The sequence below is a fragment of the Ambystoma mexicanum genome, chromosome 13 (assembly GCF_040938575.1).
Source record: "Ambystoma mexicanum isolate Mex_15411 chromosome 13, UKY_AmexF1_1, whole genome shotgun sequence".
NCBI classification, from domain to species: Eukaryota; Metazoa; Chordata; class Amphibia; order Caudata; family Ambystomatidae; genus Ambystoma; species Ambystoma mexicanum.
Genome location: NC_090938.1, coordinates 195845658 through 195857938, shown reverse-complemented (window position 1 = coordinate 195857938; position 12281 = coordinate 195845658). Strand labels below are relative to the sequence as shown.

The following is a 12281-nucleotide window of genomic DNA, read 5'->3' as shown; positions in this document are numbered from 1 at the left end:
CATGGGGCATAGTGTTTGGTTGGGGGTGAGGGGGACATGGGGCATAGTGTTTGGTTGGGGGTGAGGGGGACATGGGGTATAGTGTTTGGTTGGGGGTAAGGGGGCCCTGGGGCATAGTGTTTGGTTGGGGGTGAGGGGGCCATGGGGCATAGTGTTGCACTCCAAGAGTGAACCCAATAATAAAGCTAAAGCAGGCACAGTTAGGAGATGGTCATCTTTGGCTTTTTGAGGAAACCTGACTCAACGAAGGCCATACTCCTCTTGGGCAACCCAAATAGCAAACTGTAGCAGTCCAAAATAACGGCATGTCCAATCTAGGGTCAATTAAATATATATAAGTTAATTAAACAGGCGAGATACAATAACTAAATAGAAATAAATTATAACAATGGAAAATGTGTAGTACAAAATGTAAGTTTGAAATGCAAATAAAAATCGGTACCCCTCAAATACATTCTTTTTCCATGTGTTTAGTACAACTTGGGGGTTTAAAAAGCCTCCTGCCACGCCCCGCCTACCGCCCCGCCCACATTTACTTTTCGGCCCACTATAGCCCTCATGTAAGGTACTTTCAGCCCTCTGTCAAAATCAGTTGTGCACCCCTGTATTAGTGCATTTCACATTATCTGCGGAGTTATTGCTAGTCAATACACATTTACACCGTGCTAAACAATCATTATTATATTCAAATACACAACATGTATTTTTTAACCACAGCAAAAATGAGGGTTTTCCCTTCGGAACAGTAAAGCTTAAAAATGATGCATCATTTTTTAATATTAAACACTATGCCTATGCTTAAGTCAAGCACAGAAATCCCACAGGTGGCACAAAAAGGATGTTCGGAAGCAAGCACTATTTCCCTCCCCGGCCCCACATTTCAGAGGTCTCTGGCCGCACACGGGCAAGCATGAAATAGATCATACAGAAGTTAAAATGATGAAGAGAACATCAGAATGCGCAAGTGCATCAAGAAGCCTGTTATAGGATACCCAAAACCACAGAAGGGTGAGAGCAAAAAATGTCTGCCACGGCTGCAAAGGTGTCCCGTAAAGATATCCATTCAGCCATCTTAACAGAAGCTGCTCAGTGCGAAGCAGGCAAATGGCATCCCTGCTGGGTTATCATGTGTCTTTGATGACATTCTGCTGCACGCTCAGTACTACCAGGAGTACCAACTGCAAGGTATGTCACACAATTCATAACTATGATGCTTTTAATTAATCTTCACATCAATTATATTTTAAATACAAAGTAGGACTTTTACTTCAAACGACAGAAGGACTTTTACTTCAAACGACAGAAGGACATCTAAATCTATACCCACACATCTTAAAATGTTTCTATGTATTGTACAGTCCAACCAACTCTATGGAGTTATCAAACATTTTAAATTACCTTAAACTCAAGCTGGCAAGACCCAGAGTCTAAACCATACCCACCCACAAAGAAAATGTTGTGCTGGAACGCCCAATCCATTGCTCACTTTTACTCTTGGAGTGTTGGGTATTTTGAACAATTGCACAAACAGCAATGATGTAAACAGTATGTACCACTTCATTTGTTATAAAAGGTGTCTGCACTGCGCAGCTACGGGCACTGTTGCTGCTTCTTTTGGGAAGGAAGGACGTTTGTCCCAAACCCCCAATCGCTTGTGAATGTGGCAGAGGCCTGAGAGTTTGCAATAGAGGTTCTGGAAAGTTACGAGGAGGGGGTCACCAGGGGCTGTCGTGTGAGGAGGGTGGTGTTTGCATTAGCTTTAAAATACAGTGAGAACTTAAACACCATTTTAGATATTGCAGCCATATTGGAATTCATGCCTAGCTTTGACCGACAGCGAGAATCCCAGCCTAAACCACACATGGACATGAGCATATGCATGCGGGAATAGGGAATAGGGTGTAGCCTGGGAATCAGTGAGAAAGGCCAGAGCTGTAGAGATTTGACATTCATAGACCTTTCATTGTCTCATGTTGCCAGCATTCGTATCACAGAAGGAATGCGCCCTGCAAGGCCACAAGGGAGTTGAGCAATCCCTGCGAAAAGAGATCCCACAAGAAGGAGGGCACAAGCCTCTGACAATCCCTGTCCAAGTTCTAAATAATAGAACCCAGATACCCCCATCCCAAGACCTCCAACATTCCAAGGTACCAGCTAGTCCCAGACCACCAAACATTAAACTGTTACATCCTCAATCGATCAGAAAAGATCAGAAAGCAGGGGCCAGTTGCCTCCCCCAAAGGCCATGTGATTTGTGCTAGGAGGGATAAAAGAACATAGCTAAAATGAGGGTGAGAAGCTTTGCATGGGCGCTGACGTGACTGGAATCTGGCAAGTGTGTGCAATGTAATGACCTTGAGGTATCCTCTTAGTCCTTGTCTGCAGCACCAGGTGCACATTAGGTGAGAGATAAAGCATGTATTCTTTTTCTACACATAATTGCCAATTACTTGTATCATTCTATCTGATGACGCGTAAGGTGGAACCCATGTAGAAGAAGATGGACAGACAGGGCTGGGACAAATGGCCTGGCATCCCTTATGGACAGGTAGCCTAGGTATAGGGTTGCACCAACATCCCATTTGTATTTGTACCTTATGTAATTTACTTCAACAATGATGCTGTTTGCCTTAATAAAGTTTTGCCCATACTAACTTTGCCAGGGCGTTCCCTGGCCGCCGAGTGCTTTGCTAAGGCATTTCTATTTTTGTGGAAATAAAATGTTGTTTTCCTTGCAAGAGGTGTGCTGGGCCTTTTTCCCTAGTGGGTTGCATTTTTTCTGGTATGAGCATTGAGGGGTTTCTCTACATTTTCCACACATGAATGTTCAGGGTCGCCCTTATCCATTACTCCACCATGAGAATGCACAGCAAGATTTCAAGAACCTCCTCTGACTGTCTTTACTCTACTGGGGTGTTTATGCCCAGGCAGAGTTTACACATTTCCCTTGTCATGTGCCTTATTTTAATAGAGTTCCATTCATTGGAGGGAGATCGGCTGCAGCAGGTAATTTGCCATAATTCCATTTTGCCCCCAGCTAACACCAGAGCTTTAACCAAGAATAGGGGGTTTAGCTCCATTTATTTGTCATGTTATAAGATGGGCCTGTACCACTTGCATATATTCCATATGTAAACGTTGCCATTTGACACGACTGGATGTAGAAATGGACTTATGTTGCATTAATATTACAGACCAGTCTAGGTGCTCCTCATAGAGTAACAAACCAGATATTAGCATTGAAACCAAAATTCCTCATGCAAACCTTCTCTCACTTGTGTCCAGCTGGCAAACAGCTTATGTTCTTATCACTTCCTCTAAAAGATTGTTTTCGGACTTAACCGAAAGTAGGCAATTAGCCGTAACAATTACCTCTAGAGCACTCAACTGTAGAACACACTGCCTTCTCCTAAGCTTGGGCAGCAAAGATGCGAAAACACACTTTCAACTAACATAACATAGAAGATGACAGGCTTGAATTAATGGAGAGGACGCAATAACTGTCTAATCCCTGCAACAACGTCTCTATAATGTTATGGAGCCAAAATGGGGAAAGAATTGGCGGTGAAGTGGCGTAGGTTGGGCAACGCGGAGAGAGTTTGTTGAAGGGGCAAAATCTGATGAAGGGACAGAGTCTGGCACAGGTGGAGCAAAGTTGGGTGGGGCGCATGCACCTACGTGGGTCTAGAGCAGCAGAAAGCATAAATACGCCACTGTTGACGGCCCGTTAACACCGCTGCGGTTGTGCCTGGAAATTACCTTTCACATGCTTACACAAAAGGCCAAACTATTGGCATTGAAATTGCGTGTTTAACTAGGTTTCTGGAACTAAGTTGAGTGTTTTTATTGAGTGAATTGTTTTAGGCTTTTGTATGTTACTGAATGTTGTATTTGTATTATACGTGTATTATTTATTTTTGTAGGCGCTTTTGAATTGCTCAAAGTTAAACTGTAAACTACAATGTAAAATAAGCGTGCTAGGTCAAAAGACCATTTTCTTTTTTCTGTGCGGTCTTTCTAAATCGAAATGGCAAGCCCCTGCTGCACACGAGTGCGTGCAGGGGCTGACAGGCTCTGTGTGCCCCTGCGGACTCGTCGCGGGAGTGACATGTAAGTTTGAAACTGTATGTGTGTATGTGTTTGTATGCGTATGTGTGGAGAGAATGCGTGGGTTTGATGTGGGAAGGGGGTTGTGGATGGGGAAAGGGGACTTTGGGGACTAACCAACTCCCCATCGATTTTACGAGAGAATGAGTGGGTGAGGGGGTGGGAATTAGGAGGGTTCTTTGCTATAATACCGCATTTTAAAGCCTACACATAAACGGCCCAAAAAAATAGGTATTTTTGTGTTTGGGCTTTAGAATGTAGGATTATGATATATGACCAAAATAAGGCAGTGGCAAAGCGCCCTCGTGGCAGACAAAGGTCAGAGGCACTGCAAGGAAAGGAGCAGTGAACGCCCAGTTACTGCGCTTGCCTTGGCGCCCACACTTTAAAAGAAATACGTTATGAATGCTGTGAATGCCCACAGCAAAGGCGCAGCCAGGAGCATCCTGCATGCAAGCTCAAGGGGGGAGGCGGGGGCTTCCTCCCTCCTGGCGCAGGAGAGCTGCAACCACCAAGGTCACGAATCGCACTAATAACATTCAGGAGACACTGTGCGATACCGGCGGCAAGAGGACATTCCGACCCCCCCTAAGCCCCCTCCAACTGAGTGATTCCTCTTGTTCGTGCCTCGCTACCCGGTAATCTAGCTAGCTCAAGGGGTTGATGCACCTGCTACAGAGATTGTTATGCAGCCTGTAGTCCACAGTTTTGTGAGTCTGTCCCCGCCCCCAAATCTATGTTGCTTTCCTTTCACTCTGTTTTCATACCCTGTCGTCTCTCCCCCAGTATTTCTTCTGTTTTGCAACAATTATTTCCGGGTGACAGGGGCAGGGGTGGTAGGTAACAAGGCGTGCGGGGTCTGGTCCTTCTTTACTGATCCAATGAGAAACAAGATAAGGACATCGTTTTCTGAAGTCCTTAAAAAGAACAAGAACAGCTTCGAACACTGCCGTCAAGGTCGCAGAGGTCAAAGGTCATGGGCATGCGAGTTTTAAATCTACCAACCTTGCCCATGTCCCCGCCATTCCCATCACGTTCCTCTTTCATACCTTTGATGTCTTTTTTTTAATCACACCCTTAGTCTTTTTACAGTCCTCTTTTACTTCTTACTCCCTGAACCACTTCTTTGTCTCCCCTCCCAGTTCATGTACTCCCTTAATCCTTTCCTGTTCTACCACATAATTCTGCTGTCCTACTCTATATAGTGCCCCCTTCTTTGTCTTCCCTTTTCTGTCCCCTTACTCTGCTCTATTCTCCCATAGCTAATTGGGGGGGGGGGGGGGGTAGGTGGGGGGCCGTGGCCAAGTTTATGGCACTTTCCGAATCTGGGAGACACTCGTTTGAAGTCTTGACTTTCAAAGAAGGCAAGGGGGGGGGGCGCTGCCCTTGAAGCTCACACTGAGCAAGGATGCAGCGGCGCGGGCAGCGTGAAGGGTTAATTCTGCAGCAGAGAGAGAGAGAAAGAGGACATGCAGAGGAGTGAAAGTGAGAGAGAGGGAGAGATAGAGTGGGGCGAGAGAAAATGGAGAGAGGGAGGAACAGAGGGGGGTAAGCCAGGTAGCGAGCAAGAGAGGGCGGGCGAGAGGCGGAAAGGAGGGCGTTGTGAGGGGGGAGGCTGGAAAAAAACATGCCGACTCACTAAGCCGAATCCTGCTGCAGTGCTTTAATCAGCAGAACACACTGCCCCTCCCCCCTGCAGAATGCGAGTGCTTTCTCTCTCTCTCTCTCTCTCTCTCCCTCTCACCCCATTGCTCTCACACACAGGCACGCGCCCGCCCCTCTCCCTTTTCCCGGTCTCCTCTGACACAAATCTTCTCTTCTCTCACACCCAGTTTCTATTTCTATTAATATTCCCCCATGAACATAGCACACAAGAACCTAATACGTTATCAGTGTGCTATGTTGCAGTCCTATCAACTCAGCCAATAAGAGTCACAAGGGAGACATTGCAAGTGTGTGCGAAAGCCCTGAGAATGGCCATGCCCCGCATTTCCTCTGGGAGTTTCGGCAGTGTTCCCGCCTCTCTGTGGCAGGCAGCTCACTTGTCTCTCTTGGGAAGTTCGGCCTCTCCCACATTCCCTTATTGCCAGACTGCTCCAAGTGGCAGATTTAAGGCAACATAGGCAGAGGGCCCTGGGTAGGTCGAGCTTAGGGTGGGAGGAGTTAATGGCTGCCAGAAGTGCACCATTATTGAACTTTAGAAACACATCTTTCAGGTAGTATGGGTCCTCTATTCTGTTGCGTGTTTGGGTAAAACCGGATGCAACCATTCGGCTCCCCCAACCAGATCTTGCTGACATAAAGTGGTTTGTCCAGGTCCACTCAATTTGCTCAAGTGGGAAGCTGCGTTACCCTTTCCTCTGTTCATCCCTTCAAAAATAATCTGCTTGCCTCTTCCACCCGCTCCCTTGTTTTGGGAGGATAACTCAGGGGCAACGCACTCGCGGTTGGAAGCAAAACGACACGGAGCACCACAGGTTCCATCCTTGGGTCCGCGCTTAGAAACCTCTGGGTACTTACTAAGAGCGTTATAAATAACCTATCATAGCCGTATGACCCTCACGCCTTTCACCTTCTGTTCTCTACATCTCCCATCTGCCCCTCATCCTTCTCACCTTCAATCTGCTTTCCATGCACTCTTCCTTTTCCCACAAGGGAAACTGACTTGGCCACAGCTGGGTAATGGTTCACTGCAGCTCTCTAACAAGAGCCTGAGAGGTGAATCCCAATTAATCATTCCCTAAGAATAAAATGTGCGCACCTTTTATTCAGCGTGTATGCATAAACTGACATCGAGAAAACAGTACAAACCCAGAGAAGAAAGAGAAGTATTGGGAAAACGTCAATATACTCATCGTATCTGCTCTCGGCATTGTATTTCATCCCTCCCCCTTCCCATTTCACACCCAGTCATCTTCCATCCACTGCCCCTACGACCAATGCTGTTTAACGCCACTCCAATGCACCCCGGCCATATCTTCATGGCCTGGCTGGAGGGAATCGAGGGTGATTCCAACCTCTCCACTGCGGGGAGTGAGCAACGAGGGCCCCAGCCCATATTCCATCTTGGCTTCAGCGTGCCCCTTCAAAACGCCCCTGAACACTGTGGCTACTCCAGCACACCGCCGAGGGGTCCGGGCATTTTGTTGTGAGAGACAGACATGCCAGAATACCACAATATGGAATGGGACAATTTGTGGCTTAATAAATAGCATTTTAAAGCACGTAAGTGTAGTTTTGCAGTACATTTCGAGGGTGTGAGGCGGTGCTCCTATGCTGGAGGGCGAGTATGTCTGGAGCAAAACTACTCTATTCAATCTTGAGTGAGGCTTATTTTTTTTTAAATATTGTACACTGGTAACTGCAACACCTCACACTGGTACCTACTTTTGGCAGGTACGGCAAGATGCACAGATCACACAGATTATTATTATTATTATTAATATTTTATTATTATTATTATTATTATTATTATTATTATTAGGGTATTTATTGAGCACAGCCCTAGCCTCAGGAAGTAATGGAGAGCTTTACAATCATAGGGGGAAGAACACAGTGAAGGAAGCAGAGAAACAATGAGTGGGGAGCGGGTGGCCAATTGGCTGCATCGAGGGAAAACCGCGGGGAGCAGATCACTGAGTTTAAGTGGTGAGGCCGGAATTCGAGCCTAGTATCAAATGTAGGTACTTTACCAGGTACAAATATGTATTCATGTTTGGATTTGAAGACCGAAAATAATAGTTTGTTTTATGCAGATATCTGTACGTGTGCCTAAATCACATGATAAACCAATCTGACAATGTATGGATTGTAGAAACATGTGGATCATAAAGTTTACGGGGTAATTTTGGTTTCAATCCTAAATTGCTCAGAGGGAACCACTTCTGTTTGAATTTGAATTGCTTCCATGACTTAGTGGAAAAGTAAATAGTCAAATACAGGTGAAATCACTGTTACTCTTCACTTCTCCACCGTGGGGCTCATGTTTGTCAACTTTGTAATTTGCCAGTGGGAAGCTGTTACATCTACACTGTAACATAAATGGCTCCGCATAACCAAACTTTCCTCATTTACACTGCAGAGTGCAAAAGACAGCATACAAGTGTATATGCTGACTTTTGCCCTTCACGTTTGCACTCCACAGTGCAGTAAGTAAACACTGCTTGGCATGCTGGCATGCCAGGAAGGGGTTGCTTTTGTTTGTGAGTGCTGTTTGCTTTTGCTTGTGAGCGCTTCTTCCCCTGCTCGCAAGGCCGGCAGCAATCACAATTGAAATGAAACCCTCCATGACATGCTCGTTTTAATTTCAACTGGGAACACTTCTTACCATGCGCGCATGGCAGGGAGCGTGTACAATGGATCCTCATGTGGTCTGCCTGCTTTATGCAACAGACAGATGCGCACAACATGGAATGTCCGTAGGCTATGCCCCCCTAAAGGCCAACGTGCAGAAGGCTGGAAACATAAGGCTGCCTCGCTTACGTAGGCCTTTTAGGGGGCGCGGTCTAGACGGGAACCGGAAGAGTGAAGCCGGCAGCCGCTGCAGCGCATTAGGTAAGTGGGATGGGAGGGCAGGGCGGCAATGGGTGGGGGCCGTGCACTGGATTGGGGGTGTGTGGGGAGAATGGTCCAGCGGAATTACCGCCAGATTACAAGTAGTGGAATGGCACTGTTAGTCCCCATTTACCATGGGAAGTTTGGCGGAATTAACACCAGTGGTAATTCCAGCAGCAGTAATTCTGCCGGTTTAGCCATTTTTTAGCAGTAAGGCAGTGGAATCACCTCTGGCATTTTGCTGGAGCGGTTTCGTCCACCTCATCGCCAAACCTCCAGTACAGTGGTGCGGTAATGTGGTGGTAACAGAGTTACCTCTGTTTTACTGCTATGTTTTACTGCATAGCCATACTTGTAATGAGGCCCCTAGTCAAGACAATCGGCACAGGCATGTAGCATGGACATGGCAGCAGCTGGCACATTTCTAGAGCCACCACAAACAAGCCTAATGCAAATAAGCAATTTTGATAATCACTTCGAACAATTAAAGAACTATAATTTCATATCTGGGATTGTGCACAAATATTTACAAGCAGAAAGATACCTGAAAAGATGTTCAAACACTGCAGTCAGACAATTCCGATTAAAGTTGCAAACTAATCAACTTCCTCTGTTAACAATAATGGGGGCACAACAAAAAATCCCACGTGAGGAAAGAATATGCAGAATATGTAAAAAGACTAACAACTTGCAAACTCCGCAACATGTTCTGCTACAGTGCCCTGAATTAAGCACATAGTATATGATATACTTAGGAGATCTGGTGCATAATTATGACTATATTAAAAGTCATGCTTTCTGGATATATTGTCTGAATACTGATTTGGAGACAGCCCATATAAGTTTATACCATCTGTGGAAATGTATTAAAAGTAAGTTTGTGAATGAGAAGTTGGACAGTAACTTGATGACTACAGAACATTAACCAGTTAAGATAAAACATAATGATCACTTATATTAATATTACAGAATTATAAAAATCAGAGCGCTATAATTGATACAACCAATGACGATGTTTTAAATAACATTATGTAAGAACGAAAAGTGAGTCTAGTGATAAGGATTTTAGAACATATTTTAATATAATGTAGGAGATAATGTGTATAATTTTATAATCCTGTCTAACACTGTCTAATGTCATTATTGTAATTTTAGTCATTAGTTTGCATGTAAGCATTGTAATTGTAATTTTATGAAATATTAATAACAAAAATGTGTTTTTCTTTTAAAACGAAACAGATAAATGAAATAAATAAATAAATAATAACTTCACGTTGATGAGATGTTGTCAGGGTTACAAACTCGGAATAGACGACTTGAGGAACGAAGCCGAAGTTGAAATCTTTAATGCTGGTAGGATGAGCTATTTACAAAGATACAAGAAATGACAGTACAAACTGTTCCATCCCACATAGTAAGTCATATCAGCTGACCCTAATAGCGAATCATTGAACCCACGTATTACACCAGTGAACTCCTTTACAGGATTCCCTGATAAATCAGAGTGGGTGCACAGTAGTGTGTGATATTCAGAAACAGAGGGATATCGGTTGGTTCCACTAGGTACACCGAATCTCACCCCAGGCCCATGTGAATACCTTCAGGGGGACGACCTGGCAACCTCTAAAGCTGTCTCCCAGAAGATGGCAGAAGCTTGCTCAGGAAGCAAGATTTTTATAATCTCTTTCGATCTCAATTATTGATCCGGTGATTATCTCTTGGGAGATATTGATATCAGGTCAGATGCTGGAAAGTTGCCTGATATATAATTTGGAGGGAGTTTAGTCTCCAAGCCCAGGCAGCATTTGCTTCTCTACGCAGGCTTTCCTCATGGGTTCCAGAGAAGGACGTCTGTTACACGGTCAATACTCCTATCTGCCCCTCAATAGAAACATCAGCTGCAGGAGTGAAAAGGAAGTTACATCTCCATGTGTATTCATTAGTAAGCATTTCCTTCCTGAGGACTTAGACAATTACATTTTTTCTATGCGCACATTCAATCCTATGCCTCACCTTCCTGCGTATTTGGAAAATTACTTCTTTCTATGTGTTCATTCCATCCTATATCTCGACTTCCTGAGGATTTAGCAAATACCTTCCGTTTATGACCACATTGAATCCTATATCCCTGTTTCCTGACAACTTAGCAAATACTATGTCCTGTGTGCACATGCATTCCTATGCCTCTCCTTGTCTGAGGACTTAGCAAATTGCTTCTTTCTTTCTATGTGCACATTCAATCATATGCCTCACCTTCCAGAGTTTTTTGGAAAATTACTTCTTTCTATGTGTTCATTCCATCCTATATCTCGACTTCCTGAGGACTTAGCAAATACCTTAGGTCTATGACCACATTGAATCCTATACTCCTGCTTCCCGAGAACTTAGCAACTGACTAGTGTCTGTCTGCAGATTTATTCCCAAGCCTCTCCCTTTCTGAGGACTTAGCAAATTACTTATTTCTTTCTATGTACAGATTCCTGTCCTTTACTTCATCTTCCTGAGGACTTAGTAAATAACTTCTGTCTATATCCACATTGAATCCTATACCCTGGTTCATGAGAACTTGGCAAAGGACTACGTTCTGTGTGCACATTGATTCCTATGCCTCTCCCTTTCTGAGGACTTGGCAAACTACTTCTTTCTTTCTATGTGCATATTCAATCTTATACCTCTCCTTCCCGAGGATTTAGCAAAGGACTTTTTGATATGCTCTTTCAATCTTATACCTCCTTTTCCAGAGAACTTAACAAAGAACTTATTTAAAATGCTCATTCAACGTCTCATTCACAAGGATTTAGCAAGTTACTTTTTTCTACATGCACGCCTCTACCTCCTCCTCATTGGGAATTAATAAACACATTTTTTCTACAGGAGCATTAATTCCTATGCTTCCTGAGGATTTAGCAAAGAGGTTTAGTTAAATGCACTCTTTGTTAGGAATTAGCCAAGTACTTTTTTCAATGCACAAGTTAACTTTTATATATTTCCTTTCTGAGAACTTAACAAAAGGACCTCTTTAATGTGCTCATTCAATCTTATACCTCTCCTTCCCGAAGAGGTAGCAAATGACTTCTTGAATGTGCTCATTCATTTTCATACCTCCTCTTCCCGAGAACTTAACAAATGACTTCTTTGATGTGCTCATTCAATCTTATGCCTCCGAGTCCTGAGGGATATAGGTGATTTTATCAAAAATAGTTGATCGAAAGTGCAAAGTTCTCTAAAATGACCGAGGATAAATGATTGAAAAGGTGATATTTTTGAAATTTCGAAATTGTCCGTAATGTTAACAAAATACATGCATACTTATTTATACAGGCAGGTCTATGAGAAAAAGAGCCAAACCTTATAAATCTTTATCATAACATCAGATGAGGTGACTAAACTATAGCTAGCTCATTACAAAAGATTAAAACACATTTCTCTGGATACTTCATTCAGATATTTTACATTTGCGGGTGTATAAAGTTGGCCTAATACTCTTTACTCACCGGCAGGACTGTAAAATATTCCTAGTCTCTGATTCTCTTGGATGTCAAGGGCACAGTTCTCGCCCTCTTCTTTGGTATCGATTACTGGGACTGGTGTGGTAACATGAGATCCTGTTGTGAAAGTGC

At 43.9% G+C, this 12281-nt stretch overlaps 1 protein-coding gene across 9 annotated transcripts in view; it reads right to left on the bottom strand.

Annotated features, from left to right (window-relative positions):
• SYT2 (synaptotagmin 2) overlaps window positions 1-12281 on the bottom strand; it is a 1362149-nt gene that overhangs the window by 180071 nt on the left and 1169797 nt on the right. For 3 of the 9 annotated variants that reach the window (XM_069633618.1, XM_069633616.1, XM_069633619.1), the window contains one exon: window positions 12156-12266. The exons of the other annotated variants lie outside the window; for them this stretch is intronic. The gene's annotated coding sequence lies outside the window, so the exon portion shown is untranslated. The remainder of the gene's footprint in view (window positions 1-12155; window positions 12267-12281) is intronic. 9 annotated transcript variants of the gene reach the window in all.